Source organism: Cervus canadensis, chromosome 1 (genome assembly GCF_019320065.1).
Source record: "Cervus canadensis isolate Bull #8, Minnesota chromosome 1, ASM1932006v1, whole genome shotgun sequence".
In the NCBI taxonomy this organism is placed as follows: domain Eukaryota; kingdom Metazoa; phylum Chordata; class Mammalia; order Artiodactyla; family Cervidae; genus Cervus; species Cervus canadensis.
The window spans coordinates 103,193,730-103,209,387 of NC_057386.1; the positions used below are offsets into that span (position 1 = coordinate 103,193,730).

The window sequence follows — 15,658 nt, forward strand, 5'->3', positions numbered from 1 at the left end:
AAGTTTTAACATAAAAGAATAAAATAATCACCTGCAATTCTACAATCTAGTATGTAGATTAAGCATTTGTATTGCACAAGCACAAAACAGAGTTATAGTGTGCCCACCCACCGTCCTGCAAGAGGAAGTGACTTTAAATCCACCTTTAGCTTATTTGGGGGAACTGCTAGAACCCTGAGGGGACTCAGATCCATGATTGGTAAGGACTAGGGTGAGGTGCAAAATGGATACAGGGTTTCTTTTGGGTGTGATGAAAATATTCTGGAATTAGTGTGATGATTACCAAGCATTGTGAATGTACCAACACCTCTGAATTGTACGCTTTAAGGAGTGATTCTATGGTATGTGAATTACATCTCAATTTAAGAGTGCATGTGCGTGCTCATGCTTAGTCGTGTCCAACTCTTTTCAACACTTTGGACTGTAGCCCGCCAGGCTCCTCTGTCCATGAGATTTCTCAGACAAGAATACTAGAGTCGGTTGCCATTTCCTCCTCCAGGAGATCTTCCTGACCCAGGGATCGAACCCGAATCTCCTGCATTGCAAGCGGATTCTTTACCGCTCAGCCATCGGTGAAGTCCCCAGTTTGAAAGTAAAGATGCCCTATTCTTTCTGCTGGTCCTAGAGGGGAACCGCACCTTCGTGTGATTCAGGAGGTGACAGAGCCACGCCCAATGCTGGGGGTGTCTGAGAGGCCCCCAAGTGTCTCCCTGGCTCTCTCTGGAGGAAAGACCAAGGCTAACCCTGACCATGTTTCTTTTTACCCTTTGCTCTGAATTTAGAACATAGCCCTCATGGAGTGAGATGCCATGTAATTATTAATTTCAGGAGCTACCTGGACCACTGTGAGTTCTCTCAGGGCACAAACTGTGCTTCATTCAACTCTCTACCCATAGAGGTTGGGAAAGGTGGTGGTTAGTGTTTGGTGGAGCCAGTGGAGGATGGGTTGGGAAAGCAGAATATACCCAGGGGCTTTGCTGAGGGTCTGTTGGAGTAAAGTCACCATGAAGGAGAGTGTAGGGTAGAGGTTCTGGGTGTCTGTACCTCCTGGGTGACCATGCCTGCAGGAGGCATTTGACAATCTGGAGACATTTTTGATGTATATGACTGGGGAGGGGGCTATTGGCATCTCATGGGCAGAGGCCAGGGATGTTGCTAACCCTCCCACAATGTACAGGACCGCTTCCACAGCAGAGAACTAAGTGGCCCAAAATGTCATTGGCACCAAGGTTGAGAAACTGTGTTAGTGTCTAATTGTTGCTATAACAAATTGTCACAATGTAAAATAAAACAGATATATTTTCTCTCTTTTTTCATGTGCAAAAGCTTTTTTTTTTTTTTTAGAAAACTTTTTATTTTCTATTGGGGTATAGGAGCTTCCCTGGTGGCTCAGACGGTAAAGAATCTGCCTTCTATGCAGGAGACCTGGGTTCGATCCCTGGGTTGGGAAGATTCTCTGGAGGAAGGTATGGGAACCCACTCCAGTGTTCTTGCCTGGAGAATCCCCGTGGACAGAGAAGCCTGGTGGGCTGCAGTCCATGGGGTCGCAAAGGGTCAGATACAATGGAGCGACTAAACACAGCGCAGCACATAGTCGATTAGGACTTCCCAAGCTAAGAACCCACCTGCCAATGCAGGAGACATATAAGAGATGTGGATTCGATCCCTGGGTCAGGAAGATCCCCTGGAGGAGCGCATGGCAACTCCCTCCAGTATTCTTGCCTGGAGGATCCCATGGACAGAGGAGCCTGGCAGTCTATGATCCATGGGATCAGAGAGTCGGACACGACTGAATCGACTTAGCACATGCACACACACATAGCCGATTATCAAGCAGAGTTGTAGTAGGTTAAGGTGGACAGTGAAGGGACTCAGCCATACATTTATATGTATCTGTTTTCCCCAAGCCCCGTCCCATCCAGGCTGCCACATAACTTTGAACAGAGTTCTGGATGCTATACAGTAGGTCCTTGTTGGTTACACATTTTAAATAAAGCACATGTGTGCACAAGTCCATCCCAAACTCCCTAACTATCCCCTCCCCCTATCCTTCCCTTTAGCAACCGTAGGTTCGTTCTCCAAGCCTGTGAGTCAACAAATATATTCTCTTACACTTCAGGAGGTCAGATCCAAAATGAGTCACATGGGCTAAAATCAAGGTGTTGGTAGAACTGCCTGCCTCTCAGAAGGTTATGGGGAGACCATTTCCTGCCGTCTCTACCTTCTGACAGCTGCTCCCGGTCCCTCCCCCTCCCTGCAAAGCCAGCAATTAGCATCTTCTCTCTTCTCTGACTTCTTGCCTGCCTTGTGTCAGGAACCTGTGATGACACTCCACTTGGACAATCTCCCCATCTCAACATCCTTAACTTAATCCCAGTGAAAAATCCCTTTGTCCTGTAAGTTGACGTAGTCCCAAGTCCCCCAGGGCAAGAGGGGTGAACATCTTTGGGGAACATTATTCAGCCTGCTCCACCCTAGAGTGTTTGAGGGAGGTGCCAATAGGACCAATGCTACCTGTGAGCAGAGGAGGCCCCGTTTATAATTCTGGGATGTGAAGTTCCCTTCTGTGTCTCCTGCCTGCCTGCTGGGTTTCAGGCCAGTCTTTCCTCTCATCCAGAGTGGATGAAGGGCTGTGCATTCCCAGCTTTAGGGGCCCCGCCACCCTTCTGTCTGACCTGGGCTTTGGGCCTCATCCTCAGGGCCTTGCACACATGGAGACACCTGAGTTCACATCCAGGTTCTGTCTGTGGTGCCCTGCAAACAGCCTCTCCTTGGCTGCCTTCTGGTCCAGGGGGTACACACCAGGGCTGTCATCGGCCTTTGGTGGGGACGTAGACTGGGGAGGGGGACTGTGCAGGAGCTGAGTGTGAGCTTGGGGACTTTGGGGTGTGGAATCCCAGGGTCTGGGGAGCTGGACTGTGGTCTGTAAGGAGAGAGTGTGGGGTCTGGTTGGGCTCCTCCCTTTGGTTCCATTTCTAAGGGTGAAATTGGGTGATGAGACTTTAGCTGATGAGCAGGCCATGGACAGCCATCAGTGGGCATGGTCATCTTTGTCACCAGGAAGGCAGCAAGAGCAGGAGAGGTTAGAGGCTGTGAGGGGCCCATGGGGACAAGTGACAGTATTATGGGCCTGGGATCCTGGTCACCGCCTCCCCTGGGTCACCAGCTCCCACTACTGTTGTGTCCTATTCTTCACTTGGCAGCCAGAGCAGTACTGTAAAATTAGAAATAAGATCCCAGCACCATCCTCAAACCATCCATGTGACCCTTCCTCCCGCCCCAGTCACTTACCCAAAGCCTGGTGCCCTTACTGGCCTCAGCCCAGGCCGTGTGGTCACCCTCACCTCTTCAGACCTCTGTTCTCCACTCTGCCCTGATGCCATCCACTCCTAGCTTTATTTCTGGAACAAAGCCAGGCACTGAGTACCTTCAGAAAGTTTCTTTTTCTTTTAACTTTTTATTTTATATTGGAATATAGCCAATTATCAGTGTTGTGATAGCTTCAGGTGGACAGCAAAGAGACTCAGTCATCATATACATGTATCCTTTCTCCCCTCAACTCTCCTCCCATCCAGGCTGCCACATAACATTGAGCAGAGTTTCCGGCGCTACACAGGAGATCCTTGTTGGTTATCCATTTTAAATATAGCAGTGTGTACATGTCGATCCCAAACCCCTTCATAAAATTCTTCTCCTCAGTACCCTTGTAATGAGTGGATGAGCCATGGGGCCCCTGCAGGAGGGCTGAATTGCAGGACAAGCCCAACCAGGCTGGCCTGGGACAGGGGCCTTAGTGGAGGCAAACGGGGCTCTTTCTCAAAAGATTTGTGCTCCATGCAAAAAGAGACAAAAAAGATCTGGAGATTAGAAGAGGCATGTCCTTTGTAAGGGAGTTGATTCCATGGCAAGCTGGTTTTAGAAAAGGCAGAGGAACCAGAGATCAAATTGCCAACATCCGCTGGATCATCGAAAAAGCAAGAGAGTTCCAGAAAAACATCTATTTCTGCTTTATTGACTATGCCAAAGCCTTCGACTGTGTGGATCACAATAAACTGTGGAAAATTCTGAAAGAGATAGGCATACCAGACCACCTGACCTGCCTCTTGAGAAACCTATATGCAGGTCAGGAAGCAACAGTTAGAACTGGACATGGAACAACAGACTGGTTCCAAATAGGAAAAGGAGTACATCAAGGCTGTATATTGTCACCCTGCTTATTTAACTTATGCAGAGTACATCATGAGAAACGCTGGGCTGAAAGAAGCACAAGCTGGAATCAAGTTGCTGGGAGAAATATCAATAACCTCAGATATGCAGATGACACCACCCTTATGGCAGAGAGTGAAGAGAACTAAAAAGCCTCTTGATGAAAGTGAAAGAGGAGAGTGAAAAAGTTGGCTTAAAGCTCAACATTCAGAAAACTAAGATCATGGCATCTGGTCCCATCACTTCATGGCAAATAGATGGGGAAACAGTGGAAACAGTGTCAGACTTTATTTTGGGGGGCTCCAAAAATCACTGCAGATGGTGACTACAGCCATGAAATTAAAAAACGCTTACTCCTTGGAAGGAAAGTTATGACCAATCTAGACAGCATATTAAAAAGCAGAGACATTACTTTGCCAACAAAGGTCCGTCTAGTCAAGGCTATGGTTTTTCCAGTAGTCATGTATGGATGTGAGAGTTGGACTGTGAAGAAAGCTGAGCACCGAAGAATTGATGCTTTTGAACTGTGGTGTTGGAGAAGGCTCTTGAGAGTCCCTTGGACTGCAAGGAGATCCAACCAGTCCATCCTGAAGGACATCAGTCCTGGGTGTTCATTGGAAGGACTGATGCTGAAGCTGAAACTCCAATACTTTGGCCACCTCATGCGAAGAGTTGACTCATTGGAAAAGACCCTAATGCTAGGAGGGATTGGGGGTAGGAGGAGAAGAGGATGACAGAGGATGAGATGGCTGGATGGCATCACCAACTCAATGGACATGAGTTTGAGTAAACTCTGGGAGTTGGTGATGGACAGAGAAGCCTGGCGTGCTGTGATTCATGGGGTCGCAAAGAGTTGGACACAACTGAGCAACTGAACTGAACTGAACTGATTCCATGGCAGTTGAAGGAAAGTGCGTCTTGTGATTTTGCAAAACCCTGTGGGACCTGCCCTTTCCTTACACTGGACACTGAGAGCCTTTTGGCCTGAGAGCAGGAGGGAAAAGATCAGGGAGGTGACAAGCCTGATAGAGTTGCTGAAATCGCTGGGCTCTTGGACAGAACCTGCTAAACTTTTCTGCTTTCAAAGAACCACTCTCAAGCCAGGAAACTCATGTTTTGTCAGCATTGCTTCAACTTGGACCAGTTGAATACACCATGTTCTTCTGATAATTTGGTCTTGGTAATAAAAGGGCTATTCAAAATTAGCCTTTTTTTTCCAATTTGGTGAAAGTGAAAGTGTTAAGGCTCAGTAGTGTATGACTCTTTGCAACCCCATGGACTGTAGCCTGCCTGGCTCCTCTGTCTGTAGAATTTCCAAGGCAAGAATACTGGAAGGGGTAGCCAGTCCTTCTCCAGGGGATCTTCCCAACCCAGGGATTGAAGGTGGGTCTCCTGCATTGCAAGCAGATTCTTTACCATCTGAGCTACCAGAGAAGCCCATTTTATTATGTTTTAAGAATTTATTTAATTGACATATAGTTGATTTACAATATTGTGCTAAATTCTCCTGTAAAGCAAAGTGATTCAGTTATACGTATGTATTCTTTTCTGTTATGGTTTATTACAGGATATTGAATAGCGTGCCCTGTGCTATACAGTAGGACATTGTTGTTTATTCCTTCTCTATATACTAGTTTGCATCTGCTAACCTCAGACTCTCAATCCATTCCACACACCCCACCGCCCCCTTTAGCCTTTTTTACCCCCTTGAGCAGCAAAGCCCATCAGTGGGTGATGGAGAAAGGAGGAGGTGATTGCCGTGCTGAGCTGAGATGCAGCTGACTTGACTTAGAAAACACTATCATTTCTGTTAACTCAGGTAAAGTGATGACCTTGTGTTTCCGGAAGTTCCTGGACATCCTCACAACTCCTGGAGTGTGATGTACGGTCTGAGGTTGTCATTGATTTGAATTAAATTGAATCCCCAGACTGGTGTTGGTCAACCTAATTTGCTGAGAACCAGAGAGAACTCTGTCCATGGGCTTCTCCAGGCAAGAATACCGGCATGGGTTGACATGCCCTTGTTAGACATGACTGAGACGATTTAACACGCACACACAAAGAGAACTTGCCCAGTGAAGGGGAATTTGGGTGGTGCAGGATTCCAGCGTCAGCATACCTACAGCGGAACCTGGACCACATGGCTGACCCCTGACCCTCATCTGGGAGAAGCAAAGATGCTGTGCCGCTGGTTTGGGATAGGAACTGGTGACCAGCTCACAGAATCACCTCATCCCTGTTTTTTTTACGAAACTGGGAATATGTAGCTGCTAAGTCGTGTCTGACTCTTTGTGACCCCATGGACTATAGCCTGCCAGGTTCCCCTGTCCATGGGATTCTGCAGGCAAGAATACTGGAGTGGGTTGCCATTTCCTTCTCCGAATTGTGAATGGAACCTATCTTTTCCTTCAAAATACAAAAGCTATTTGTGAAACTAAGATAAGATTGAATATGTGGCTGTTTTCTAAGACAATCTGATTAGAATAATACTGAAACTGTCTAGAACCCCCTGCCCTAACCAAATGGATAATATTTTACCAGATTTGAATTTGTTCTGATTTTTATACTTTTAAAAATAATAGAGACTTGCCTGGGTGGTGCAGTGGCTAAGACTCTGTGCTCCCAGTGCGGGGGGCCAAGGTTCAACCCCTGGTTGGGGAACTAGATCCCACATGCTGCAAGAGTTCACATACTGCAAACCTAACACAGTCAAATAAATCAATAAAAATTTTAAAATAAAAAGTAAAAATAATACTTGATGAATTCACTGTCTGCATATATATATTTTTATCGTGCTTATTTCCCAGAATATCGTCAAATCACAAAAAACCATCATGTGTAATAGAACATGCACAGATAATATGAATGGAAGGAGAAAATTCAGATAAAGAGAAAGGAGAATTTAAATTCACCAGCTTGGAAGTTAGACATAGTTACTTTAAAATCTAATTTGGCCTGTGTCTCCATGCAGCCTGGATATACAGGGAAATGGAAACAATTATGTAATTCGCATTCCTTAGAGAAAGGAACCTACTGTTTCCCCAGAAAAACAAAGCATGGAAAACGAAACGTGATGGTCTTACTTAGAATGTTATGTTAGAGGAGGACGCAGAACAGTATAGTAGAAAATACCTTCTGAAGCATCTTCATAGCAACTGAGGGGCAATTTTCCCATGTGCCTTTCTTTTGGGGTTTCAGAAATAAGCATGATTAAACAATATGTATGTATACAGTGAATTCATCAATTATTATTTTTACTTTTTATTTTAAAACTTTTATTGATTTATTTGACTGTGTTGGGTTTGAAGTATGTGAACTCTTAGTTGCGGCATGTGGGATCTAGTTCCCCAACCAGAAAGTAACCTGGGCCCCTGCCCTGGGAGCACAGTCTTAGCCACTGACCAGTCGGGCAAGTCCTTATTATTTCTAAAGACATGTGGGTTCCTCAGGCCATTGTCTTCAGCTGTTAGCAAGGAAAATTGGGGAGAATCTTTGAAGCCAGATTTCCTACACTTAGGAGGAACCCAAGAAGTGTTCTTTGTGGTGGGAATTGAAGAAGAGGAAATTTAATATTCCTGGACCCATTTCTGGTCTATGGAATTAAAAATACCAAGAGATGAGACTTCTGTGGTGGTCCAGTGGCTAAGACGCCAAGACGCCAAGTTCCGAAGTTGGGGGCCTGGGTTCAATGCTTGGTTAGGAAGCTAGATCCCGCATACTGCAACTAAAGATCCCACATGTGCCACAACTAGGGCCCGACACAGTCAAATAAATAAATAAAAATATTTTAAAACAATACCATGAGATGGAAAACATCAGAGTCTGAACAAAGGTGAGATGAGAAGGCTCCCCTGTGTCTATTCGTCTTGTTTGGTTGGAAATTGCCGCACCCTCAGCCCCCTTATCAGGGTAAAAAGATGTACCTGAACATCTCAACAGAAGTCTACACAGTTGGAACAAGGCGTGGTATCCCCGGCCTGTGGGTGTTTATTGCATGACCATTCAATCATTCATTTGTTCGTTCAATCACAATTGTCACTTGAGCACTGCTTGTGTTCCAGGCCCAGTTCCCCACAGCAGGGATTGCTGTAGTTACAAAACCGAGTCATTGGGAACAGTTCATGCAGAAAAAGACAAGCATTTGTAACATGATGTCAGGCAGCAACAAATGCTTAGAAGAAAAATAAATTAGAGCCAGGCAGTAGGAAGTGACGTAGTGATCCTTCAAAAATGTAGCTGGAAATGACAAGGTTCTAGTGTACAGCACATATATTCAGCATCCTATGATAAACCATCATGGAAAAGAATATGAAAAAGAATGTAAATATATGTATAACTGAAGCACTTTGCTGTATAACAGAAATTAACACAGCTTTGTAAATCAACGGCACAAGAATGAGTGGCTGGGAGGCATCCTGTCTCAGACACCTCCACTCAGCAGAGCTTCTCAATGAAGTGGGGGGAAGGGCTTGTCAACATTCAGGGGCGGAGCACCAGGCAGGTGGAGGGATGGGAGGATTCCAGACAGGTCCAAGGATCAGCCAGATGGCTGGTGAACAGGGAGGGAAGGGCGGGAGTTGGAAATGAAGCTTAGATTGGGGCGAGGTCGGTCTGGTAGCATCTTATGGGCCCAAGTAGAATTCCAAGTGTTTCTGTTCTAAGTGTCATGAGACACACCTTTGTCATAATACCGCTGCATAACAAGCCTCCCCCAAACCCATGGCTCAAAACAAGAATGTCTCATACTGCTGAGAGTCTGTGGCTTGGCTCAACGGTGCTGTCATCTTAGCTGGACTTGGCTGGACATGAAGTTGGCCGGCTATTGGTTGATGTGAGATGGTTTGGGTCGGGTTGACTGGCTTTGTTCCCGAATGTTCCAGCAGGCTAATTAAAGCTTCTAATCAGGGTATAACGGCCATGAAAGAGAGTGACACCCTGGAAGACCGTGAGGACCAGGCCAGAATAGTGCATGTCCCTCTCACCACCCTCCCTCCCATTAGCTTGCAGGCGCTGTGATGTCACCTTACCAAGTCTGTGGATCTAGGGAGGGATCGATGCTCCTCAGGGAGTGGTAGATAGCTGACGAGATGAGTTGCTTCTGCTTTTCATTTGTCAAGGGTCATTGCAGTGGCCACAATGAGAGATGAGGAGCAGGGGTGGAAGGAAGGTGGTAGATCAGGAGTGATGCTTGAGACACGAGATGTGGGTGCTTTCCCAAGGTGGGAGTAGAGGGGAGACAGGAGTGATCAGGTCTAGGTGTATTTTCAAGGTGAAATCAGCAAGATTTGTTGAAGAATTTGCCATGGAATATGACAGACAGGGAGGGGTCAAGGATGATGCCAAGGGTTCAGAAGTGTGCTTGGATGAGAGATGGAGTCATTGGCTGTGATGTGGATCACTGGGGTGTGGGTTGGTGGTCAGGGAACCACCTTGTGTTGGAGATGAAGTACGCTGTGACCATGGGATCCTTGGTGCAGGAGACCCTCTGTCCTCATGCTGGGGACCAACCCGCTAATCCTCAAGAAGTGGCTTCATTCAGTGATCAGATGATATGAAAGGCAGGAGCAATTCATAGGGGTTAAAGTGTGATGGTCCCAAGGTGATCGAGGTGCCCTGTCATTTGAACATCTGGTGATCACAGTCGTCAACTAAATTGTATTACCTCGTACCTGACACCATCTTCAGAGTTCCGAGGGATGGCTGCAGAGGGGACACATGGTCGGTAAATGAAGAACGCTCATTTTATGTTAATGTGGTGTGATTACAGCTCTGGAGTTGGGCCAACATGCATTCAGCATCTGTCTGAACTGATAATTACTCCATTGGTCACATTCGTGTGTTGGCTCTTTTGTTTCCAAATATCGCTGATGGGCCACGTGTCTTCATACAGATAACTCAGTTTCAGTTCAGTTCAATTAAGTCGCCCAGTCGTGTCCGATTCTTTGTGACCCCACGGACTGTGGCACACCAGGCCTCCCTGTCCATCATCAACTCCCGGAGCTTGCTTAAACTCATGTCCATCAAGTCAGTGATGCCATCCACCCATCTCATCTTCTGTCATCCCTTTCTCCTCCTGCCTTCAGTTTTTCCCAGCATCAGAATCTTTTCCAGTGAGTCAGTTCTTCGCCTCAGGTGACCAAAGTATTAGAGCTTCAGCTTCAGCATCAGTCCTTCCAATGAATATTCAGGATTGATTTCCTTTAGGATTGGCTGGTTGGATCTCCTTACTGTCCAAGGGATTCTCAAGAGTCTTCTCCAACACCATAGTTCGAAAGCATCAATGCTTTGGCACTCAGCTTTCTTTATGGTCCAGCTCTTACACCCATACATGACTACTGAAAAAACCATGGCTTTGACTAGACAGACTTTTGTCGGTAAAGTAATGTCTTTGCTGCAACAATGTGTGCTTTCTCCCTAAGGTGTGTGAAGTGAAGTGAAGTGAAAGTTGCTCAGTTGTGTCTGACTCTTTGCGACCCTATGGGCTATACAGTCCATGGAATTCTCCAGGCCAGAGTACTGGAGTGGGTAGACTTTCCCTGCTCCAGGGGATCTTCCCAACTCAGGGATCGAACCCAGGTCTTCTGCTTTGCAGGTGGATTCTTTACCAGCTGAGCCACAAGGGAAACCCAAGAATACTGGAGTGTGTAACCTAGCCCTTCTCCAGTGGGATCTTCCAACCCAGGAATCAAACCGGGATCTCCTGCGTTGCAGGCGGATTCTTTAACAACTGAGCTACCAGGGAAGCCAGTGGTGTGTGATGTTATGCAAATCAGGAGTCCACCAGCACACAGAGTTGGTGATAGTGTGTTTCAGAGGCCTCTTTTGCTCTATCAGGGGGCTGCCAAGTAGATTTGCACTTGGATAGCTGGAAAAGTAAGACAGCATATGCTGCTTTTCAGAGAAAATGAACCCCAGATGCCTTGGACCCTAGTTTCCTGCAGATATTCCAGTGTAATGACCCTGATGAAAACTCATACCTGCGGACACACGCTTGCACTCAACTGATATTTATTGAGCACCTAATGTGTGCCAAATACTTGCTGGGTGCTGCCCTTGATTCTGGCAGTGAATTAATAAACAGATTGATGTATATGTCAGGGGATGACAAAGCATGATAAAGATAAAAGTACTACTTTACATTCAGTGGTTGGGAAGGTCTCACTGATAGTGTGACATGTGAATAGAGAGCTGGATGAAGGGAGAAAGGGAGTTGTGCAGAAATCTGGGGAACGAATGTTCCAGCAGAGGGAACAGCAAGTATAAAGGCTTGAGACAGAAGTCTAGGTTTGAGGGACAGGGCAGAGGCCAGAATTGCAGAAATAGAATGGAAAGGGGAATACAAAGACAACAAGGCCAAGGAGACCCTGAGGAGTCAGATAACTTGAGGTCTGGAAGGCCAAGCCTCCTCCTCACAATAAGACACACTGCTTCCTCTTGGTTCTTCTGGTGGGCATGCTCCAGCCACCCCAGAGCCTTTGCACTTGCTGTGTTCTGCTTTCTGGATCATTTTTGGTCTTGTTACCCTCCCAGAAAGCGCAATGTGGGCTGGCTCCGTATCTTTTTTCCCTATCAGTGTATCACCACTGCCCAGTCTGGCATAGAGAAACCACACAATAAATGCTCGTGGGCTGAACGAAGGATATTCTCAAGTCTGCCCTGTGTATAGTAGCCAAGAGGTACATCCTCAGCTTTGATATGTCCTTCCTAAGATGGATTATCCCCTCAAGTGGAGACACAGTCACCTTAATAAAACAGAAATTGAGTCACATCCCCACTTCTTACCCCCACCCATTTCCTCTTACTACACAGAGATGAAAGTCTAAACTTTTTCCTGCAGGACCCTGTGCTCTTTGGCCCCCAGGTAATCCTTCAGCCCTCATGACCTCATCCTACCATGACCCATTTACAGCCTGGACCTGGCTACACTGGCTATTCCTGTCTTTCTGGAACTTACTGCACTTGTCTCTGCCCCAGGGCCTTTGCACTTACTGCTTCTTCCACCTTCTGGTGCTGTTTCTCTCCACACTTTGTATTTCTGACTCCGGGTCAGTTAATCAGGTCTTGGTTTCATGTCACTTACTTGTTGATGCCTCTCTTGGCCATCTTACCTGTGATAAGAGGTTGCTATCACATCCTCTGATTTAAGTTTCTTCCGAGAAAACTTACCTCGCTTGTTTTAATTGTTTACTTGTATATAGTTTGCTTTCTCCTACCAAAATATGACCTCCTTGAGAGGGACTTTGTTACATCTTGTAGGACAAGATCTGGCATCTAGAAGGCACTCAGTAAATGTTGATTGAGTAAATTAGTGAATGTTCATCCTCTGATTTTAGTTTCTTCTGAGAAAACTTATCTTGCTTGTTTTAATTGTTTACTTGTATATTGTTTGTTTTCTCCTACCAAAATGTAACCTCCTTGAGAGGGACTTTCAGCTTTTAGGACAAGATCTGGCATCTAGAAGGCAGTCAGTAAATGTTGATTGAGTAAATTAGTGAATGAGTGAATGCATGAAGTAATGAATGCACAAATGAATTAATGAATACAAGCATACATTAATCACAGAATTAATGAGTACACAGGTGAATGCATGAGTGAGAGACGATGTTATACTGACATGGTCTGTTACCATAGACCCCTTCTGTCATTGTGAAGAATAATGGAGCAGATGAAGTCTTGTGGTTGAGGAAGCTTGTCTAGAAAGATTGCTTCTTTGGGGCTTACAAGCATTTTTGTAAAAATTTAACCACAAATCAAGTGCAGTCTCTTTCTGGCAAAAACTGAGATTCCCCAAGAGGACAAACTGCTGGAGAGTTTATGATTTCCAACCTCTGCTTTGCCCAAGCTGGGTAACTGTCAAACAAGGATGTCCCCCACCATGGAGCTCCCCACCTCCAAGTTCAACAGTCCTCTGCTTAGGTCTTGGCACAAGTGTGTCTAACCTTGTGATAAAAGGGAGTATACCAAACAATTTTTTTCTTCAACTTCTCTGACTCAAGGATTCTGAAAAAAAAAAAAAAAAAAAGCCTAGTGTTTTTTCATGTAAATTTCTTATTGCTGGATATGTAAGATAGTCTAGGTCCTTAGCATCTTAGCAGCTCCAGTGAAACAAAAAGAACTTGTTCATTTTCCGTATGTGACCAGAGCATACCCTGCCTCTGCCTTGTGTCTTCTTTCTCAGGACCCGAAAGATGGCTCCATTTGTTAGATGGAGCAGAGATGTGTCTCTATTTTAGGATGGCGTTAGCATCCTGGCAGGGAAGATGGCATGCTCCAAGTGTTTCAGCTAAGAGACCTCAACACTGAGATCATTTCAAGAGGCATGGGCCAGGAGACAGTAGGGAGTACCGGGCCTGGTGAGACAGGAGACCAGCAGAGCAGGCAGCTGTCCACCCCCAGGGCCTGAGAGCAGGTCCTGGAGCCCAGTGGGAACCACAGCCTAGGAGAAGGTGCCGGACAGCTGTGATGGGAGGGTGAACAGCATCCTCTAAATTCACATCCATCCAGAAGCTGTGTCACATCTTTTGGAAAAAGGTTCCTGGAGAGAGAGAGAGACTCCACCAGGGTGTTTTTCCCTTCCACTCCCACTAACACACTCAAAAACTCAAAACTCAAAATTTGCATGCTCAGTTGTGTCCGACTCTTGGCGACTCCATGGACTGTAGCCCACCAGGCTCCTCTGTCCATGGGATTTCCCAGGCAAGAATACTGGAGTGGGTAGCCATGCCCTCCTCCAGGGGATCTTCCAGACCCAGGAACTAACCTGCATCTCTTGCATCTCCTGCATTGGCAGGCAGATCCTTTACCACTTGTGGCACTGGGAAGCCCCGAATCATTTAAGTATTCAGACATCTCCTGCTAAGACCGTGGAGAGAGACATTTCAACACTGACTTTGATTTAATTTTAAAAAATTGTGACTTCATCAGGACTATTCTTTTCCTTGACTTCAAGGATCCCTGAGCACTTTGTCGACTCTGCAGTGCTGGCAGCAGGTTCTCAAGCGAAACTTTGCAGCCCCTCTTCCTGTCAAATGACCAGGACTCGGTGCAAATTCTAGAAATCTGACCCAAGTCTGTAAAAACGTTTTACATTAACTTAACCCGTTAGAGTTTATGTTTCAAAGACAAAGGAAAAAGTATTCTGGACCAGGATTTGTTCTCATAATCAACAGCTTAGTCAATTTCAATGCAGATAATTGGAGGATTATTGTGTGTTAATGAACACCCGATTATCTGGGATGCATAAGTAACTCTAGCAGTGATGATTAATCTTCCCTTATCTCCAGCTCCTTCCTTTCTGCCCCTCCCCTTACCTCGTATCTGTGCGGAAAGATTCCTCCTTATACCTAGGAATACAAACCTGCCTACAGTCATTGTCAGGTTTAATTAAGGTTTTGGAGTTCATTTTCTGTGTGCTAATATTCAAACGCCAATAAAACCCTCCAGGGTTCTCTGAACATGATAATAATGTTTAGGGCTCCATCTCCAGCAAAACCCTTGATCCAAATAGCTGATAGCTTTATCTAGATGTTCAGAGACAGGCAAGAAACAGGAAATATATTGCTTTCGGGGCTTCATGCTCGTTCCTATCTCCGTGGGGGATGGTTTGGGTAAGAGGCACTACCAGATCATTGGCTGGTGCTGTGGGGCGCGCGTGCGCGCGCGCGCACACACACACACACACACACACACACACACACGCACACGCACACGCGCGCGCGCGCGCGCTTACGTGTCTTCTTTGCATCCAGCAAAGAAGGTAGGGTCTTTGCATCCAGCAAAGAGGGACCCGGTCTCATTCTGAGACTTGGACCTTCTCTGCTCCCACCATGGAGCTGATGACTTTCTCTATAGCAGGCAGCCTAGTTCTTTGTTCTCTGCTGGGAGCCCTAGCCAGCCCATCAGAATTCTGAGCTGCTGAACATGTAAGCTGTTCAGTGTCACTGATCATCGGGAAAAGGCAAATTAAAATGGCAACGAGATGCCGATACCTCCATCAGATTAATAAACTTTTAGGAGAGACGGTGCCCAGGGCCCGCATGGAGCAGGGAGCAAGTGCACTTGCAGGCTGCCGGCCGGAGGGGAATTCTGCAGCCTTTCTGGGTTGTAATTAGTCTCCCAGTTGTGTCCAACTCTTTTTGACCCCATGGACCATAGCCTGCCAGGCTCCTCTGTCCATGGGGATTCTCCAGGCAAGAATACTGGAGTGGGTTGCCATTCTCTTCTCCAGGGGACCTTCCCAACCCAGGGATGGAACCAGGTCTCCTGCATTGCAGGCAGATTCTTTACCATCTGAGCCACCGGGGAAGCACATTTAGCTTATGAAAGTTGTCAAAAGTGTTAGTCGCTCAGTGGTGTCCGACTCTTTGCGACCCTGTGGTCTGTCCATGGAATTCTCCAGGCAAGAATACTGGAGTGGGTTGCCATTCCCTTCTCCAGGGGATCTTCGCGACCC

The 15,658-nt window shown here is 46.3% G+C and overlaps 1 protein-coding gene across 9 annotated transcripts in view; it reads left to right on the forward strand.

Annotated features, from left to right (window-relative positions):
• The window catches only part of RIMBP2 (RIMS binding protein 2), a 295,906-nt gene that overhangs the window by 181,220 nt on the left and 99,028 nt on the right, over nt 1-15,658 (forward strand). The gene's annotated exons all lie outside the window — the stretch shown is intronic.